The sequence below is a fragment of the Emydura macquarii genome, unplaced genomic scaffold (genome assembly GCF_026122565.2).
Source record: "Emydura macquarii macquarii isolate MOO-44397 ecotype Brisbane River unplaced genomic scaffold, CSIRO-AGI_Emac_v2 contig_3530, whole genome shotgun sequence".
Lineage (NCBI taxonomy): Eukaryota > Metazoa > Chordata > Testudines > Chelidae > Emydura > Emydura macquarii.
In genome coordinates this window covers 7,185,543-7,207,203 of record NW_027133667.1, presented here as the reverse complement: position 1 = coordinate 7,207,203, position 21,661 = coordinate 7,185,543, and positions in this window count along the sequence as shown.

Genomic DNA, 21,661 nt, shown 5'->3' with positions numbered 1-21,661 from the left:
CTAATACAGAATCTTAGCTTATTGTCGATTTATGACAAATACTCAGGTGACCTATGGTGCACAGTGTTCCTAATTAACGATGCTCTCCTCTAAATGCTGAATAAAGCTGTGTGGCAGAGAAGTGGATTTTGACAGCAAAATGAAAAATAGCTGAATTTATTTTGCACAGAATCTGACAGCAAGGCAAGTAACTAAATAAGCTGTGGTGTCTTAGCACCTTTGGGCTTCTTATTTGGTCATCAAGATGGGAAAAATACAAGTACTGCCCATTCACTGCTAATTAGCATACTCCTTGCTCTTGGTCAGCAGCCTTAATTTATTTAAAGAAGACAGGCTTTGACATTTCCATGTTTCTGTCTGTTCCTTCTCTGCAGTGTTAATAGGATCCACAAGATGGAAATACAAATACAGCTTACTATTTGAAGCAGTTAAAAAAGAAAAATTGTTGCAGATACAGTTGGAGTAATTCAATATAACTGGAAATGAACACAGTCCTCCAGTACGAACAATGCTTACCAAATGTAATAACGTACAGTACCTACGTGGAGGAAATAATCAATGACCAATCAGTGTGCCTAACAATCATTACCATGGTACCAGTAATGAAGGTGCTGTAAATAGAAGTATTCTAATGTAATCAACAATGTACCTTATATAACCTTGGCAGAGCCATTGAGCTAATGTAACAAAACGTATAGACTTGGAGATGGAGAAAAATTGAAACAAATTCATGTAAAATTCTGATCATACCAACCTAACAACTCTTTGCACTGTTTCTAAATACATTTCCAAGATGTTCATATGATCCTTCTTGTACTACATTCACATAACTATTTAGTGCCATACTTAACCTATATGTTCTCTTGTTACAGGAAAGTCAGATAAAACTTGTTTAGCATTATCAAGCTATTTGGCACTAAGATTAGCTGCTATGTAGATTTTTATTAAAGAACTGTTTTGTTTGGGCAAGTGTTGCCTTTAAAACGCACCTCAGAATACCTGATCGTGTTAGATCAGTATGTTACTATTCCCCAGTGGTAGTGTCTATGTCTAACAAAGACAGCTACTGCATATCAGTTAAATGAGAAAAGAATTAGCATTGCTACATTATATACAGTTGCTGTAAACTGTACTTAGAATATTATCTCTTGTTTTCATATACAAACCAAACATCTGTTGAAACTACAAAGAACATTTCTTCCCCCTAATTTAAAAACAAATGTGAAAAATCCTATACATATTAGTTTCTTTTTATATAGATATGAATCTGTGGAGAAAATACTTATGTTGAAATACACATTCAATAGTATATTCATTTTTAATTGTGATTTGCAAAGTAAATTTAGCAACTCTGAAATATTGTACTGGTATGGCTGTTTGGATCAAGAGTTATAGACGAATGTTTCATGGATTAGAAATTATGGTCATGTTTTACAGAAATAAGTAGGTTTTTAAAGTTTTGATTCTCTTGTGATGCTTTAATTTAATTCCTAATCAATTTATAATTTTTTAAATATAATAAAGCCAGAATAAGTGCTTGAAATTTAAGAGAGCTAGGAAAGAACCAACTTAAATGTAAAACTGACTGTGGTTATTGCATTGTAAGAAATAAAGCTTTGTAGGCCCCAGTGCAGTCTTGCCTCTTTTGTCACTTAACTGGGAAAAGAAATGACATTTTCTGAAAATTAAAATAAAGCCTGCTTGGCAAAATGGTAAATAGTGACATAAAGTTTTACAGAATGTCTGGTAGGAATTGTTTCCAAACACACACAAAAAGTTGTTTTTAACGTTGGCAAAATTCTGTATGTAGCCATTTAAAAATTAATTCCTGACATGTTGCCATCTATCCTGATTTTAAAATTTTAAAAAATGGATACATATATTTTTAAAGGCTGGGTATATTTAGAATTGCTGGTGTGTATCCCCCACAGAAAAGCAGAGCCTTTCAAAAGCTTGTCCTGTCTTTCATGTCTGAAATGAAGCTATTGTTAACTAAGGCTATGTCTACACTAGAGAGCTTACAGCAGCACAGCTGTACCGATGCAGCTGCGTCGTTGTAAGATCTTTCGTGTAGCCACTCTGTGCTGATGGGAGAGAGCTCTCCCGTTGACATAATTAAACCACCCCCAATGAGTGGCAGGAGCTCTGTCAGCGAGAGAAGCTCTCCCGCTGTCCACACCGGCGCCTCTGTCAGTGTAACTTATATTGTTCAGGGGGGTGTGGGGTTTTTTCACACACGTAAGTTATACCAACAAAAGTGGTAGTGTAGACATAGCCTAAGACGGTCGTGGAGTCTCTTTGGTTGTCAGGTAGCCTATAAATGTGTGTCTGTTTTGTCCTTTTTTCTAACCTTAGGAGAGTTCTTTCCTGGTAGAAACAAATGATCCACATCTGAATAGCCAATTACTGGAAATGTGTGGAAGAAAAACCAATAAACAGTGTAAATCAAATTAATATATAAGGTGAGAAGAAAGTGAATGAATGGAAAATTGAAAAGTGGGGTAGTGGGGATGAATATATTTTCTACCAGGGTCAGAAGAAAAATATTGATCCTTTCCCATCTCAAATCATGTAAGAATCTTTGCCTTCCAGATAGAGGCACCAGGGAGATCTTTTTAATTGATCTCTGCCATGTTGGCATCTCCTTGCTTATTCAGCCCAAGTTTTTGCCAGTAAATTAATGTAATTATAGATAAACAGTAGGATTAGTAGAACAAAACAGTTTATTATTAAGATACAGCTGAGAGTTTTAATACCAAGATTATGCTTCATTTTTTTTTCTGTTAAAAATATGATGTGGTTTTAACCATTTGCCATACGTATCTCTAAACAAAAGGAGGAGAATGTTTTAAAAGAGGATAAAGACATCTCCAGTGAAGGTTGCTAACCTGGAATCATATTAGGACCATTTCTCATGTACAGCAGCGAATAACATGGGGCCCAATCCTGCTTACGTTGGCTGCAATGCAAGCAGAACTGGGCCTCTATTCTGCTAGTTACTTTAGAACCTGACCTTGCATCTCTGCAAAGTTTTGCCACTAACTTCAGTAGAAATGGACTGAATGCATAATGAGGTTATAGATTACACCAGCCCTTCAGAAGTCTGTTCCCTTCCTCAAGTGATAGATGTACATCTGTTTGAGTTGCAGTAAAAGTGTTTCTCTCTGTACTAAAGAAAATGGCAAGCACTGATGTTTTACATTTGAAGCATGATCATTGCTATATTTACCTCTTTAAAAACGAGCCATCAATTTACTTCAGTTTTTCTCCTACTGTACATGCGGTATGTCTGAAGGAGATTTACAGTATTCGGAACTTTTTTCACCATTGATGAATGTTGAGGTTTTTTAATTTTTAAATATTCTGTGAAAAAGAAATAAACAAAAAAGCAACTAATTGCTTTTAGCCTTAAGGCACAAATGCATCTAAATATGCAATATAAAATGTGTGCATGAGATTCTTTACATCTTGTAGTCTTTTCCATAAGCATGATGATGAAGCTAGAGAATTCTTATTTCTTGTATGATTCCCGTACTCCCCATGTCAGAAATGCAAGACGGCTGTTACACAGAGTCTATACCTTACATCCGAAGAATCATGTCTTAAAACCTCATTGCATTTTAATCTCTTTCTTGTGGAGTTCTTGAAAATCCCCTCTATTAAATGTAAAGGCAACAGAGATAAACTAACATGAGATAAAGGGAAATTCCTATATTCTATAATTGTTCATTTTGTTAGTTTGTTCAAATTGTTAATTCGCTGTCAGACTCTGGGTGATAGGGCCTTGTGTTTCAGTTACTGTCTTTATATGGAGGTGTTAGTTCTGCTCATCATTATGCTGTAATAGAAACAGTGAAGATTATTTTATGGTTTTTCTCAGCATTAGTAAACATGGTTAAACAAATTTTTTGTATTAAAACTTATGTTTGATTTAAAAGGTGTGCTGGAGATTAATGAACAAAAGTGGCTGACACAAATGAACTGGTTTGCTAATCATTTAATCATCTCTGAAGACGAAATAAGAAAAATCTAGCTTTTAAAATTATTATTATTATTATTATTATTATTATTCACAGGTATGGCTTTGTGCACCACACCAGTGGGTAAATTAAGTGCATCTCATTAGTTATTGCCCTATTGATTTCAAGCCCTATGGTTTGACTGTTAAAGAGTTAATTAACTTGATCCTTTGTAAAAAATTTAAAAAACAAAAAATCTGATGTTTTGTGACTTTTGTAATCTATTGAACGTTTCCATTTGCATGACGATCTGTGTCTAACAAACCATACCAATTGTTGTGTTCATTTCCAAACAGTTTTAACATTGGTGATGTTTGTGGTACTGTATGTTTACCACTGTAATAACTTGACTACTCCTATGGTGAACTGAAATTATGTTGTAATGTCTTCTTCCGATTAAATGATGGAGTGTTTCTGGATGGTGAAGAATAAAAAAAATATATGTGCTCATTGACTAAAATATTGAATGTTAGAAACTCTTCTTGTTGCTACCTTTTGTTTAAAAGCAAAAAATGTTGACTAATTCTTGGTTCCAAAAATGCATAATTTGTATTTCAAATGAAAATAATCCCCATGTTAACCCTTCCCTGCCCTATTTCTTATACCCGTAGACAATCCTAGATGAATGCTTTGTGAGGTATTCCTAAAGTATGTGCTTGTACATGTGTAGTATGATCATGCAGTCAAATGGAGGGGGAAAAACAATCCAGTGCTGAAGAAAACAATTAACAGAAACCAATATACTGATTCTTACATCTTTATGTTCCAATTGAAATTACAGTGTAATGCATAACTGTCCCAGTAAATAAACTGGCCATTTTTTGTTCATTTAATTCTGTGCGCTCTTTCTCTCTCTTCTTCCTCACTGTCTCTCTAACTAGTTTACTGTGTGCTTTGTGTGTGTGTGGGTGTGGGTGTGTAACTTTTAAAAGTATCAGAATTAATAGAAATGGTTTGCTATTTCCTTTTACTGAAATTGAGGCAGACATTGAAGTAATAACTGAATCCACTTACAGTGTTTCCACAAATTTGTATAATCTCTGAATTACACGAATATCTGCAGAGCGTCTCTATACCATGGAGCTCCGTATAATGCAAATCTCTAGCCTCAAGTGATGTGCAAGCAAATGAAGAGCTGAAGTCAGCAGAAAATTGGGTTAGGAATGCTGTGCATGGTGCAGCAAACATACCTGTACCTGTAGCAAAGCAACAAACATCTTAAAGAGATTTTTTTCCCTCATGGAAGTGCCTAGTAGGATCTGGCAGCAAGGGGGTCAAAACTCTTCCCAAACAGCTAATCACTCTGTACTCTGCTAAGTGGGATTGGCTGATCGGAAGGTGTTCCTCATAGGAATGTTGATGACACTCATTGGCAACAACTGTGCCCTAAGGGGTAAGGTATACAAAGCCTGCAGGATGAGCCAGAAACTCTAGAAGGAAGTGATTTGCTAAGCAGGCTCAGTCTATATGACAGCTGAAGCCAGCCAACCTGCCAGCCTGTCTTTTCTCCCTGGCACTCTGGAGGACTACATGCGGAAGTAAGGCTATATTTGTTTTGACCAGAGTGGCAGGGTCCTTTCTATAGTAAAAGAATTTGTCTGTGAAGATAAATGCAGCCAGCAGCCTGGGAACCATTGCTTATCTGATGATCTCCTTCCCTCTTATCTGTCCTTTTGCTTTTCCCTGCTGGGTAAAGGTAGAAAGGTCACTATGCACCAATCCTTCTGTCTTCCTTACAGGCTGCTGCTGCTTTTAAGGTTGCCTCTTTGCATTATAAGTACTAAGTTTTAAGCAGCTGGGATGAAACTTTCCAAGATGGATGTCTGCCTCAGAATGATGAATTGTTTTATTTTTAAATTACAGTTTATATGGTTCTGCTGTTTCTGAGAACAAGGTTCTCAGAATACACATTTTGCCCATGTTTTCTTTTTTTTACAGAAACCCTTACAGTTTCATTGAGAAGCCCTAGTGCTTCCATGGTGTTGAACAGAGCCTCTAAATTTAGCAGGCTAGGTCATGCCTGGTGTGAGGATTGGGACTTTTTGCTTTCCCCATGAAAATCTGCCCAAACTTCCCCAATGTGATAAGCCTCGGGGGGAGAGGGGGAGGGAGAGAAGAAAAATACAACCACTGTTTGAACCTGGTAAGTAGATTCCGTCTCCACAGAACATTCCCCACAGCGTGTATGTATTGACCAGACAGACCATGTTCCCAGGGCTGCACAAAGTTAGCAGGATTTTCCCTGCAATTGCTCATTGTGACACCAGACCTCAGAACTGAGCAGAGAGACAGTTCCTCTTGGGCTCTGAATAACCCAGGGGGGGTAGAGGAAGCAACCTATCTTGCTTGAATATAGAGGGGTGTGAAGCAGGCAGAAGATGGTAGGGAACTATCCTTTTGAACATGTAAAGTATGATTAAAAATGCTAAGTACTCTGAAAAATCAGGCCCCAGGTCTCTCAAGTTGAGCACCCAAAATAGTGGATACTTTTAACAATGCTGACCTTAACTTCTCTGAAAGTATCTTCATTCAGCTTTCATGTGTGTCGTTCCCCCCCACCGCCTCTTTGAGTCATCTAACATTAGTCATTCCTCTTCTTGATTAGAAGGCTGGAAGTGAAAGCCTTGTTTATCTGCCTAACCTGTCCATCACAGGGAGCAGCAGGAAAGCTTCTCCAAATGGTCTTGCCAATGTCTCTCATCACTCATGTAAAGAGACAGCTTTAACCAGTGACAAACTAATTCAATCCTGAGCTTCTCTGCTGAAACAAGGCAATGCATTTTGTGATGTAAACCTACACTAAGTACTGGAGTGATGCTACACTACCAGTTCATGTCACACAGTGTGTGGAACAACCAATAATGTCAAGGTAACCCTTTTCTCTCCCTGCTTACACCCTTCAGAAACAATCCAGAATTCTAACCAGGGTTATGTAATTAATATATAATATGTGAGGAAAGATGTGTATATAACCTCTGCCCAACCAGTCTGCAAAGATAGCATTATGGAACGGGGAATGTTAATATATCAGTTTTGGCTTATTTTCAACTAAAGCAGAATATCAGATCCCATATAGAAAGCTCAGGTTTCAGGAGACCATTAATAAGGATAGAAACACTAATTACAGGAAAAGTCACTTCAAAGGACCTGATCTCCACATAACATAGTTACTGATGGATCTAGAAGATAAGACTACCTTGCTGGAAAAATGGGGAAAGGATCTAAAACCAAAGATCTCTTTGGAACATAGGAAAAGAGCTGGAGGAAAGCTAAAACCACCTCTGGTTGGGTAACCATGAATGAAAATTATCACAAAATAACGTCTGTTAATAGGAGGAGAGGTGTATGCTCTCAGGGAAAACAAAAGCCCTAAATTTGCATTTGGTCCAATAAAAGATATTACCTCACCTCCCTTGTATTTCTAAGAATGACATTTTTTAGAAAACAAGCATGTGTTACAAATGTTGACAAGTCAGTGAGGAACTTCTAATAACCTGGCAAAAAATCTTGATGCTTTGAAGAATGTTCTCAATCTCTTTGTGGCTATAAAAGTAAATTAATAACACATACTTCACTAGTTACTCTTTATAATCTCTTCATGAGTCCACCCATACCTAAGTGCAACAATAAGATATACGATCTGATTTAAAAAATGCAAAAGTAATTTTCAAAATATTTTGGTACAATCATGCCATGTTAAGAATGTTACTCATTTTGCAATACTTTTATTGTTGAGGTGAAAACCTTTGAAGTTAGATTCTATAAAATAGGATTAAAAAGAAACCCACAGGGGGGAAGCTTCAAGTCCCATGCTTGCTTTATCACATGTAGATTTTAAGACTAAAAAGACATTTATGCATATTTCAATATATTCTTATGACTCTGCTCCCCACCCCCTCCTACTCCTCCCCGAGGGGTAAGCTGTTGCTGAGTGTTGCTTATATCCATCAGGAATGTTGACTCCTGTTGCTAAGTGTTGTCACTCTAGCTGATGAATTTTAAAAATGGTCTGTTTACGGGCATAATACTGCAAGCCCTGTATGCACAGAATTCCCATGAAGTTTAATGGGAATTCTGAATGCAGAGGAGTTGGGCTCTATATCCTATTCTTCTACTCTCATAAATAGGAGAAAAGAATATGATTATGGGAGAAAAGATGACCATTGTATTCCTATACTGTAGGACGCTCTTCCCCCAGCATGGCAGCTCTATCTGTCCAAACAAAAAGGACTGAACAGTCAGTCTTGCTTTTTTAGAGTTGGTCAAATGCTACTTGTTCAAAGGGGTCACTGTTGAGCAGCACAGTAGCTCTTTCCCCATAGACATACCTATCTCTCTAATGCTGCCAACTCCTGCTTCCTCCAAGAGAAAAAAAAAACAAACAAAAGGAGCCCAGCTCTCTTACATGGCTACCAAACCAGCATGGTATTGCATTATAAATTGGATGTTTTATGACAGCTTTCATGTATCAGAGGTGAGATTGGAATTTTGGAGCTCCTGTGTCCCAGTCCTATGCTCTGACCAATTATCTTATACTGCTATGCTTATGTCTATTCAGGCTTGCACATAAATGCTGCAATCATGACACATTTTCATATGATAAAGATGTACCCATTTGCAATATATAAAGCTTTGAAATAATGAGATACATACCATTTGCAGAAAGCAGTTTCCAAAATTAGAAAAAGAGTCAGGTGTACGGAGGAAAAAGTCTGACTATTCATGAGCTATGTTTTCCTAAAATAAGTAAGTAAAGTAAAAATGATCATGCTATGTTAAAAGGCTGAATGCAAGTAATAAAGCAGGGGTAGCACTTGCAATATCTTCACAACTTCTGTTCCAAATAATCAAATCTCAGTTCATAAACATCCGAGTCAATCCATGGAATACAGGTGAGAATGAAAGGAACAAGAATGGATGAGATTCCCTTAGAAGAATTTGCAAATACTGCAGCTGCTTTAAAATCAGTGTATTAACTCACTACAAATTATTAATACCGCCCATCAAAATGTATGCACAGATACCATACACTTCAGTAAGACAGATGCTAAATAGCTGACAGCTCTGTTTTATAGTGAATAAACAAGGGGGGGTGAGGGTTGCTGTGTCAGAAAGGGAACTGCTGGCAGAACAAAGGAATAAAGGTAGCAACCATGTTGTGACGTTACATTTCTTCCAGAATTAGTGTCTAATGATGTTTTTCTTTTACAAATAATGTGATCATCTTGATGCTCTTTTAGAGGCTTAGAGGAGAGGATGATAAACCTCCCTCCTGGTATTTGTAAAGTACAAATTCCAAATACTTTGTTCTATTATTTAGTTAGGTTTCTATGCATACATCACATTTATTACATTATGTATATAGCACCACCGATCAAGGACAGATGTGCCCGGGACATTAAACACCGCACCTGCCCCATGGTGTTTACAGTCCAATAAATACAGATAGCATGGATTAAGACTTATCCCAACCTCTACACTCTCTTGTTAAGGGCCAAAACAAGGGAAAAGAGCAGCTGAGAGCGAGTGTTTAGTTTTTATATTTACCTGCTTCCATAGGGTTTCTTTCTCTCCCCCCACCCCCAGTGGGTGTCAACAGAGAATTGTTGGAAAGTTATAGGAGCATTCTTTCCCCCCTCTCCCCTCCCCATTATCTACGGCCTTATTAAAATTCCATTGACTTCAATGTAATAACGCCCACTAACTTCAAGTGGACATTGGATCAGGACAATAGGGTCCAACCGTGAGACCAGAAAATGGGTCCTTACATCATAATTTGTAATATCCATGGGACATAGGCTGGTTTATGATGTATCAACTTGGCTCCAATTGTTGTGGGAGTACCACACCCACATTCAAAGCCAGAATTTAACCCTAGTGTTACAGAATACAGAATTAACACAAGCTTTCTAACAGTGAAGTCCACCTGATTCCAGGCTATGATCTGGCATAACACTAGAGACCTGGCCAAAATTATGAAAAGTGGCTAGTGATTTTTTGGATGTTTTAATTTGAGACCCCCCATTAAAGGACTCGAATTTTCATAAAGTGCTGAGCACCCACTGTCCGAAAATCAGGTGTCTCAAATTGTGCACCCAAAATCACTAGTCATTTTTTTTTTTTTTTTTAAATCTTTGCCTTCAGAGTTGCTGCTAGCTCTCATTGCAAGAGGAGCAGAAAGGGGGATGACATTTCCCCTAATTTAGGATTCTCGCTTTCAGTTCCATCTTAGTTAAGTGATTTATGGAAGTTTGCCCTCACCTGATGTTAATCTGGACCAAAACAAATGTGTTGTCACTGATGGTTTCTAAATGTCAGACTTTAATTAGGGGTGGGACTGCATTAAACTGGGAGCGACAATGAAAAATATTCTGAGACCTCTATAACCAATATGGAACTTTGATAAATGCGAGTGCCATCCTGCAAGTCTTATCTGCTCAAACTGATTAGCAGTAATTACTTCCTCCAAGCAGAAATCTTTCAATAACAATATGGAGTATTCAGTATAGTCTTTCTGAACATGATTTCAATAAAGCTTAAGTGTATGTACAAAATGGACCAGTTGTGGCTCTGTGGAAGAAAACTGTGTTTAAGATGAAAATAGCAGCAGTGGTTAATGCGCTATGAGGGCAGGAATGCTTCATCGAGATAATGTCCTTCAATTGTGTGCGTATATGTAGAAGTGCAAGCACAGCAGTGGGACAATCAGTGTTCAACCTATGGTCTTCCTTGTGGTAGAAAAGAGAGGAGTTGGTTGTGATTACTATAATGATGATTCTTTGTTAAGGTTGCTGGACACTGACAAGACCCTATAGTTCTCCAGATCCCTGACTAACAGCCATTACTTTTTAATGTCACCATGCTTGATCTACCTCATTCCTGGCCTGCAATTCTCAATCATAGAAAGAACTGCTGACTATAGTGCAAACCAAGACACATACCTGGGGCTGTAGTCAAGTTTTTAATCCTCTATCATTCAAGGAGTCTCATTCCACCTTCAAAACATAACTGCAACTGCTAATCATTTTTGTATATACCTGAAAGGGCACAAAGTTCTGGATATGGCAGTATGTAAACCACAGTTCTGTTGCTGTTGAAATAGCAGCGTCCCAGGAATAACAAGAGTGATTATTTTGCATGGGATTATTCAAGACTGTACTTGTCACACTTTACAAATGTAGTCAAACAGTATGCACAAGGAAATCTAGCTAAGGCATTAGGAGCTGCATGGCATTCTGAACCTTGAAATATGAGACGAGCATAGTTTTTTTTGTTTTTGTTTTGTTTCGTTTTTGGTCCCAACAGCGCTCTCCTCACCTTTCAGAACTTCAGTATTACAGAAGTGGGGTACTTCTAAACAGTAGCTCATGGGGTTTGACACAACAGTTATGGGTGGCAATATTATGCTATCGAGGTTGAAGTATTGTGTGGTACACATGTCAGGGAAGAGAGAAGCTTGGTCCACCTATGATTTTTAACTTATGATTCACACCACAGATTTCACCACAACACAGTTTCCTCTAAGTGTGAAAAAATTTCCCTTCTCTTGTGCTTACTTACACGTGGTGGGGTAATTGGTCCAACCCCCAAGTTAGCACAGCTCCAGTAATGCTGACCCCGCTTGCTCCCCTGCTTTTAACTACACGGAGCCAATCTAGCTCCTGTCAAGCCCCATGATCAGGGAGCTGCAACTTCTCCCCCTCTGAACTGAGCCCATCTGATATCAAGTGAAATTGAGGACTGAGGTCACTGTCACAGTAAGCCTAGTTTGAGAACTAGGTTGAGAACCTGAAGTCCTCCAGCACATTCTTCAATTTCACACACTGTCAACTGCTAAAATCTCTCTCTCTCCCCCATGTGGTTCTTTAAGGCACACCCCGGCAGCAGGGCTCACAGCTGAGAGCTCCACAGAGAGCTGACAGCCCAGCCTGTGTTACCCAGCAGTGAGGTACAAAACTGTAAGCCCCGTATGGTGCAGATAAGCGATGTAAGTAGCGCAGTGGCTACATAAACACTGCATCGCCCTAACTACATCGACCTAAGCGCTACGCCTCTCATGGAGGTGGAGTTATTTGGCTTGGCTGGCTACTTATTTGACTATGGATTTTATATACGGGGGATTCCACTTTGATTTTACTATATCTAGTCTGGGTTTTCAAATAAAATGGAGAATGAGATTGTCAGCCCCCAGAATCCATGTTTATTAAGTAAAACTTGTTTTAAAAAAAGAGAGAACATACAGGCCTGATATTAAGGCCCGGTCTACACTGCAAAGTTTCGTCGACAGAATGCGGCTTCCATCGACCACGTAATGTATGAGTCTCCACGGGCAGGTCCGTTTCGCCGACCTAAATCTCGGGAAAGTTAGGCTTAATAAAACCACCTCTCCAAGAGACGTAGCGCTGAAGTTGAATGGTATGGGTCAAATGAGCGGCAGTGTAGGCAGAGCATTGCGTAAATCAACATCATTGGCCTCCAGGAGGTATCCCACACTCCTCTGCTGTGACCACGCTGGACATTCACAATCTACTGCACCACAGCCATGTACTCAGGAAATAGCCCCTCCCCTCAAGCCCCGGGAAATTTTGAACTCCCATTTCCTGTTTGGTCAATGTGGCGAGCTTGGCAGCAGAACTGAGCATAGCGACTGCATGCCCCAAATGCACTCCACCCTGGAGTTGACCTGGGGTCTTAGATCTCATCTTGGGGTGAAGAGTTAGTTCTTGCTCAACTCCGAGCCAGCAGAAGAAATTTGGATATCTACGAGAAGATATCATGCGGCATGTTGGAGAAGGGGCACAAAAGGGATGCACAGCAGTGCCATGTTAAAATCAAAGAGCTGAGGCAGGCATATCAGAAAACTGAGGAGGCAAACAATCATTCTGGCTTGTCACCAAAAGCATGCTGCTTTTATGAGGAACTGCATGCGATTCTCAGCGGTGATCCCACCACTGTACCACCACGCAGCGTAGATACCTCAGACGAATTCGAGTCCAGGATGAATGACGATGAGTTGGTGGACGAGGAGCAGGAGGAGGAGGATGAGAACAGGGGGCAGGTGATTGGGGTATCCATTCTCCTTGAAATCCAGGAGCTGTTTGCTACCCTGGAGCAGCTCAGCCAGACGCAGGAAAGTGTGACTGACGGAGATGCCAGGGAAGGCACATCTGGTGAGTATGTACTACGAATCTCATTTCTGGGGTTACATCCTGTTACAGTGAAAAAATTACTGTGTGAGGTGGTGGGGATGAGCTTTCTCATTGTTGGTTCACTTAAGCGTAGGGTTGCCCCTTGAAAAGACTATTTATGGGCACAGGGATGGCCCAAGCATGCTCCATGGATATCTCCAGGAAACTTTCATGTAGGTACTCTGCAATTCTTTGCAGAAGATTTCTGGGGAGGGCAGCCTTATTTCTTTCACCACAAATAGGACACTCTTCCCCACCACTCTGTTATTAAATGTGCAGACATCATTGCAGAACATGGTATAGCAGCATAAGGACCAGGCCTGCACTCGGAGGCTTGCAGCAAATCCTCCCTTTTCACCTGTGTTACCCTCAGGAGACTGATATCACATATGGTCACCTAAGGAAGATGACACAAGTTTACAATATTCGCCCAATATAGTCAGCGCATGTTATTCCCCTGCCATGGATGGTCTCTTGGGTCCCTGCACTGCAAGTTCCTAGACATGACGTTGTTATGGGTGTTAGGGATTCAGGAACAGGTGCTCATATATTTTCTCCAGAGACTCTTAACTTCAAGCCCCCTCCGTACCCTTTAGACTGCTCTTCCAAAACTGATGTTTTGGAGGGTAATTGGAGCCTAACAATTCTGCTGCTTGGGGAAATGTGGACTTGTGCAGCATGTGCTATGGAGATTTCCCTAAAATGGATGCACCAGCCCCTTACTTACCATGGCTCGAACACCACTCCAACCCATGCAATAGGTAGAGATTGCTATGCGGGTCTAGCGTTCACTTGTGAATACACAGGGGAGTTCTTTTTACATTGTAACATTGCTTTGTGTCCATGGGATGAGCTAACAATGGAAATCTTGTGCTTTGCTTGCCTTACAGTGGACAGTGTTGCATTCAACACAGCCTCAGCACCTGCTGAGCGGCTGTTGCACATTAGAAGGCAGAAAAAAAAAATTGGGATGACCTGTTCAATGAGATAATGAACACTTCCATGGCTGCTGACACAGAGTTAAGAGCCTGGAGGATTTCATTGTCAGAAAAACTGAACATGGACATGGAAAGCAGCCCAGGAGCATGAGCATGCAACGCAGAATGAAATGCCGCGTATAATGAGGGATCAGTCAGAAATGTTGAGGTGTCTGGCTGAGTTTCAGGAAAGGCAGCAGCAGGATGGACTCCCTCTGCAGACTCTGCAAAACTCTCAACCAGATGCACTCTTTCCTAGTTCCCACCGCCAAGCGTTCTAGGAGGAGGTTGAGCAGGGTGCAGTATGTGCTCCACTCAATGCTGATTGAGGGGAGAAGGAGGAGGAGCCAGCCTCTTTAAGAACTGGGAATGTGTGATTCTTTTTTGTTTGCACAGTCAAACTTGGTTCTGTACCCCCTAATAGGCCCATGACAATGCATGCGGACCGTTAAATTATCTTCCTTTCCCTCCACTGTTAAGGATCAGCAATAAACTTTACTGCTTCAAAATACATTACTCTTTCTTTATTTATTAAAAGCATGGGGGATGGGTGGAGGGGAATGGGGTGTAGGTGCAGTGCTGAAAGAGTGGGGGATGGAAAGGGAAGTCACAGCACAGATAAGTGACACCCATTACTGTGTCTCAGTACAAAAACAGCTTTTCAATGTTTCCGTGAGGTGCAGCACTCCACGGTTGACGGTCAGGGTTGCACTGATATCTGGCTGCTCAAAATTTGTGCCCAGCTGATCTGCCTCCACAACCACACCCCGTGGGAACTTCTCCCCCTTTGTCTCACAGACATTATGGAGCACACAGCAGGCAGAGAGAACTACGGGGATGTTGCTTTCACTCAGGTCTAACCTAGTGAACAAACTGCACCAGCGCACTTTTAAACGTCCAAAGGCATATTCCACCACCATTCTGCACTTGCTGAGCCTATTATTGAACCACTCCTTCTCACTGTCCAGGTGCCTGTGCATGGCTTCATTAGCCAGGGGAGCAAGGGGTAGGCAGGATCCCCAAGGATTGCTATTGGCATTTCAACATTGCCAATACTTTTTTTTTTTTTTTTCAGGGAAGAAAGTGCCCACCTGCATCTTTTTTAACAGACCTGTGTTCCTAAAGATGCATGCATCATGCACCTTTCCAGAGCACCCCACATTGATGTCAGTGAAGCTTCCCCTGTGATCCACAAGGGCCTGAAACACCATTGAAATATATTCCTTTCGATTTATGTACTCTGTGGCAAGGTGGTCTGGGGCTAAGATAGGGATATGTTAGCCATCTATCACCCCCCCCCCACACACACACACACAGTTTGGGAACCCCATTGTGGCAAACCCTTCCACTATGTCTTGCACATTTCCCAAAGTCACTACCTTTCTTAGCAGAAGTCTATTAATGGCTCAGTACACTTGAATCACAGCTGCTCCCAGGGTGGATTTACAGACTCTGAATTGATTCCCAACTGACCGATAGCAATCTCGCGTTGCCAGCTTCCACAGAGCGATGGCCACTCACTTCTCCACTGTCAGAGCTGGTCTCAAGCAAGTATTCACGCATCTCAGGGCTGGGGACAGCTCTGCGCAAAGTTCCAGGAAAGTGGCCTTTCGCATACAAAAGTTCTGCAGCCACTGCTCATCATCCCACAGCTTCATAACGATGCGATCTCACCAGTCACTGCTTGTTTCCCAGGACCAGAAGTGGCACTCAACCGACAGCAGCTTAAACGTGACAGCCTGCAGCAAACGGGAATTGTTTCACTCTGTGGCTTGTAGCAGGGCGGCCTCAGTAACATCGCTATTTTCCCACACTGCAGCTCCTGTCTCAGCCTTCAGAATACTGCAGGATAAGTCATGAGGTGTTTGTGATGCTCACAATGATAGTGCAGAGCTGAACAGGCTCCATGCCTCTCCGGTCATGGCGTACGCGCGGCAGAGATTGAACGGTTTCAAAAAAATGGCACAAAAAAACGCATTCGCCTGTTTGTTTGGGATGAGAAGGGGGAGGGGAGGGAGGAAATTGCATCCTGGGAGATCGACAACATTCCCAAAAACCCCTGCAGCTAGTTGCACTGTAGGATAGCTACCCATGGAGCACTGCTCTCATTATCGATGCAAATGAGGCTGGTGAAGATGCAATCCCCCGACGCAATGAGTGCAATGGGATCACACGCCTCTGACTTCTTAAGTTCGGGAGATGAAGATCGAATGAAATTAAATCAACTTCCCTCTGCAGTGTAGACAGACCCTTTGTCTTAGGAACCTCACTGGACATGTGAAAAAGCACATCACTCCAGCTGGCATGTTTGGTTCAGCATACAGCCCAGCAACTGAACTAGCATTTAAACTTAAGACCTCTCTGACCCCTAGATATGTTGGAACCTATGGATTAGGGATGAGGCACATTAGCAGGGAAGTGAAGTTGTCTGTTCTGTGAATAGACAGAAGACACTCCAGGAACAACAGTACTGTACTGTAAATAGGCTAAAGAAAAAGTTCAGCTGCAGGGCTCTAAAGGATGTCATGAAACTGAGATGATGGATTCGCAAAAACCAGAGGCCCTGCAATGGTGCTAAGAATGCATTTATGCCATAGCTGAGTTGAAGAGAAATTTTGTTATGCAAAGATGATAAATGATATGGAAAAAGATCTGTCAAAGACAGCAACAAAAACATTGTTGCCCCTTTTGACTTGAGCAGTTAGCCAAAATTCAGGGTCTAGAAAGCTGCTTCCATTAGGAGGAGAAACATATGATGGAGTTATGTATTTCTTTGATGCAATCCTTTTTATTTCAAAGAATGTACAAGTCCTGTTTCCATGAACACAGTCGGACTCAAACAGTAGACAATTTCTTTGCTCACAGTTCCAAGCCCCTATTCAGCCAGCACTCTACCCAAAAGCTCATGCTCTTCAGTTTTTTCTCACGGTTGCAATGGGGGTGAAGACCTGTGGGTGGTGGCGGAGCTGTAGGGGCACCTGCCCCCCACACAGTGTAGCTTCTGTGGGAGGGAGATGACAACCCCACAAGGAGGACTCTGACGGTCACCCGAAGGAAGGAGAAGAACTCTTCTGTAGGGACTCCTCTGGTAGAGATAGACGGGGACGGGGAAAGAAGAACCTGGCAGTTTGATATGGGGCGGGAGGTGTATGACTGTGCTGAGCAGCAACCTTTTAGCTAGCCCTCTGTCATGCCAGCCCCAACTGAGTGAAGTAAATGGAGTTGGTTAGGGACACCTGCACCTGATTTGTGAAGGGGAAGCAGCTGTCTGCCTAATTAGCCAGGGGCCATATATAGGCCCAAGTGAATGCAGTGGAGGAAGGAGAAGCCAGGAGTGGATGTGGGAGTAGAGACCTAGTCAGCCAAAGCACTTGAGGCAGGCAGCCAAACTGCATGTTGTAAGAAGGTGGTGGGACTGCACACTGTAAATAAACTGCACAGGACAGCTAAACCAGAGGATCTTGGAGTCATTTATGACCAAGAGGGGCAGCAGCAGAGAATCCTTACAAATTGCTTATAACTTTGCTAAACTTTAACTGTTTGAGGTTAATTTTTCCAGGCCAGATGTCTAACCCATGCTGAAATTTTCTGAAAAATTGCTGTGTGTGTGTGTGTGTGTGTGTGTGTCTTTTAAAGGACTAAGACAGACACATAAAAGGAAGAAGGTTACAGCAATGACGGCTCATTGTGTCTGAGAGCCAATAGGCTAAAACTGACCTGTAGCCAGCATACAGCACTTCAGAGCCCATTTACAGCAGCTACTCAAGATTATATTGTATCTAAATCAAAATAGGATAACCAATTAGCTACCCTGGGAAGCCAGCACTACACTATAGGGTGCAAATGCTACTAAATTATCACAAGTTGCTGGACCGCATGACTTTCTTCTATTACAAAATATTTACTATGCTGGCTTAAATGCTCTTAAGAAGGAATTCCTTAAGGCAATTAGCTTCTCTATGTCACACCCTGATGCCTCTGCATAATAAGCTGTCATGATTCACTTTTTTTATGGTGACCTTTATTTACTATAATGATATTTTTATAAAGTTACCACCTACTGCTAGCGTCATAACAAACAATTAATAAATCCCATATAGACTGTTTTTCCTTGCTGCTTTAATTAATTGTTTTTTCCTTTCAGGAATGGAACGAAGTCTAATTCCAACTGTAAAGAAGCAAGAGCAAAGTTTTCAAAATATGTGATAAATATGACCCTTTAAAGTTCGGCCATTTAGCAATATTTTACTCTTTGGTTTGACTGTAGTCAAGTTATGGTGTGGGAGATGAGGGGAGGCTCTGCCACTAGCTTGCGGGGTGACCTTGGTCATATCACTTCTCCTCTCTGCGCCTTGGAGTCTCCATTTGTAAAATAGAGGTTTGAGATTTATTGATGAAAAGCGATATATAGATAGTTGTTGTTATAATTGAAGTTGCAGGCAGCAATCCAAGTTAATACCTTTTGGCTCTTTAAAAAATAAACTAACTAATGCTGATGTTTAAAAATCAGTTGTGCATGTTAAGGAAGTGTTCTGGAGAAGGAAGGTAACTACACATAGTAATGATTAATCCTGCCCTGAGATCCTGAGGTAAATGGGCTCTTTTTGAGTTTACAAAACTGCAGTGGTGCTTGTAGCAGTAGCGGCTGGAGACAGCATATACTTATCCTTGTCATGTCACAGGGACATTAACCTTTGTAAACCTAATCTAATGCAGGTGAGTGCAGCCATGAAATAAACATTAATTCCCTTACCAATGCTCCTCTGTCACTGGGTGTCATAAGTAAACTAAAGTTTTTGCACAAATGGAGCATGCTGAATCCTTCACTTTAAATGGGACTGTGGAAGAGAACTGGAGGATGTGGCTGTTACACTTGCAAATTTTCCTGACAGTGGCCCCTAGTATGTAGAAATCAGAGAGGGAAAAACCCTCCACTCTGACCCATGAGTGAGAAAAGAGAACCCATATCCTGGTTCCTCTTATATTTATTTATTTAAATTTCAGTCTTACACCAGCTCCACAATGAAGATGCGGGCAACCTTCATATACATGTAACAAGCACGATAACATGGGAGTTTCAATATAAAAATTGACCAAAGCAGCAGCACTTCTCCCCACCCATCATTCGATCATCAGTGAGATGACCCATACAGCTGACAACCCTCCTCTTTTTCTTTCCCAGTAGAAAGAAATTCCATCCACGACTGTCTCAGTTCCTTGCTAATGCCCACTCAAACAGATGAGCTTCACCAAATCAGGCTATTAAAAACCCTGGCATGAGACCATTCCAAAGGAAAGGACTCTCATGGAGAATGCTTTGCCAGCAGCCCCCTGTCTTTTTTTATAATGAGAGGGATTAAGCTCAAGGGCTTCTGCTGATGGCTGCAGCAGCAGCAGTATGGCAGCAGGAGAGAAGCAGGCCCCAGCTGGTTAGGGCTTTGTAGGTGAAAACTGACACTTCACATGGAAACCAAAAGGCAGTGAGTAGAGATCCCTGGGCACTGGCAGCGTTCTGTCACCAAGAAGGAACCACTTAACAAATGGGCTCATGATAACTGCACCACCTTAAACTTCTGAATAGATTTAAGGTGTGGCCCCATGCAGAGCACACTCCAGCAATCCAGTCTTGAGGCAACAGAGGTATGGCTCAAGGTGGCTAGCTCTGTATCCAAAAAGAAACTGTCTCAACCTCATGGCCAAGCTTAGATGGTTAAAAAGTGCTCTTGCGCATGGCTGCTATGTGATCCCCCAGATTTCACACCCAAGTAACAAATTGAATAAGGTGCAGCTTGACAAAGCCCTGGCTGGGATGATTTAACTGAGGTTGGTCCTGCTTTGAGCAGGGGGTTGGACTAGATGACCTCCTGAGGTCCCTGCCAACCCTAATCTTCTATGAACACATGAACTAAATACATCATCAATCAGAAGGTAACCAGCCTTGTCATCTCTTCCCCAAGTGATTTTTTTCATCTTGCATTTAGCTGTGATGCTGACAGTATCTTTCCCAGACATGAAGAAGTGCTCTGTGTAGCCTGAAAGCTGGTGTCTTTCACCAGCAGAAGTTGGTCCAATAAAAGCTATTACCTCACCCACCTTGTCTCTCAAATTCTTGACTATCTGACTGTCAGTCACTAACTCTTACATGGGCCATGGGGACACGTACTCTGTGGTCTTTGGAATCTTCCCCATCTCTTCTTTTCTCTCACTCCCTTTCTTATACCTGAGAGAGTCTTTGAAATAAAAGCTGTGATTTGCCCATTATCATACCAGGCATCAAAGCATCTACATCTGGACATAGACCTTAATTGTGCAAAGTAAACATTCAAATTCTTCACTTTTGAATTTACTGCGACTACTCCCATGCATACCCTTAAGCATGTGAGTGGTTTTAGGATTGAGATCATAGTTGTTTGTACAGAGGCATCTAAGAACATTGTAGCCTCCATAAATATCATCAGTTCCACTTCTATCCAGTTTTGTATGACTCCCTGTTTCCATGAATAAACTGAGTCATTCACCCACTTTGCCCCTCCCCTCAATCTTTGAATACATTCTGTGAATGTATGGAGGTCTCAGCTAATCATGCATATCCTTTCACAGCCTGAACTACAGTTGGGGTGCATGGTAACAGTCCCCTCTATCCAGGGAGGCTCTGCATTCCTCTGCTTGTTAGGGAGTAGGTCAATTTCTTTCAGTCATAGGCTCAACCTTAGAGCGACCTTAGAGTGATTCCTTGACATCCATGATAGTATCCAATGTGTGACAAATACATGTCACATTTATACAACTTTTTACATCTTCTAAACTCCATACTGCCATTATGACCTACCTTTCATTGTCCCCGTGGACTGTATCTCCTTCCTTTCTTGATGGTTGGTTAGCACATTCCCCAGCTCAGAGCTCCTCTGAGGTGGCTGGGTGGCAAGATAACTCCCTTGGTGCTACGTTAGCTCTTATGTTTTGGGGGTGTCACTGTAACAAGAATTTCTGATATGAGGAAGGTCAAATAACCAATTTGATATTGAATACTAACTTGGAGCCCTCCTCCTTAAGTTTCATTCTTGGATATCTTCCTGGTACCTGGAGGTTACTTGCTCACAAGATAGCATGGTTCCAACATGCAGCTTTGGTTGCTAAAAAATTAATCCTGTAAAAATGGAAAAGTCAATCCTCACCAGATACCAATGCCTGGCTCAGTGATATGGGTGACCTCACAGCTAACAAATGATTGGTTCCCTGCAGAAAGGGAATGCCTGAAAAATTCAAAGCAAGTTGGGCTAACTTTTGAAATGTCTATGATGAAGGTAGACCCTGAACATAGATATGTCACTTCTCCTTCCCTCCCTTTATCCTAGTCCTCTTCATTTACTTTGGGCGTTAGGATGAATCTGGTATTTTGGTGTATTTGAACAAATTTAATAAAAAATTATAAATAAATAAGTATATAAAAAAGATGTGGTGGGGTGATCAGCTCCCA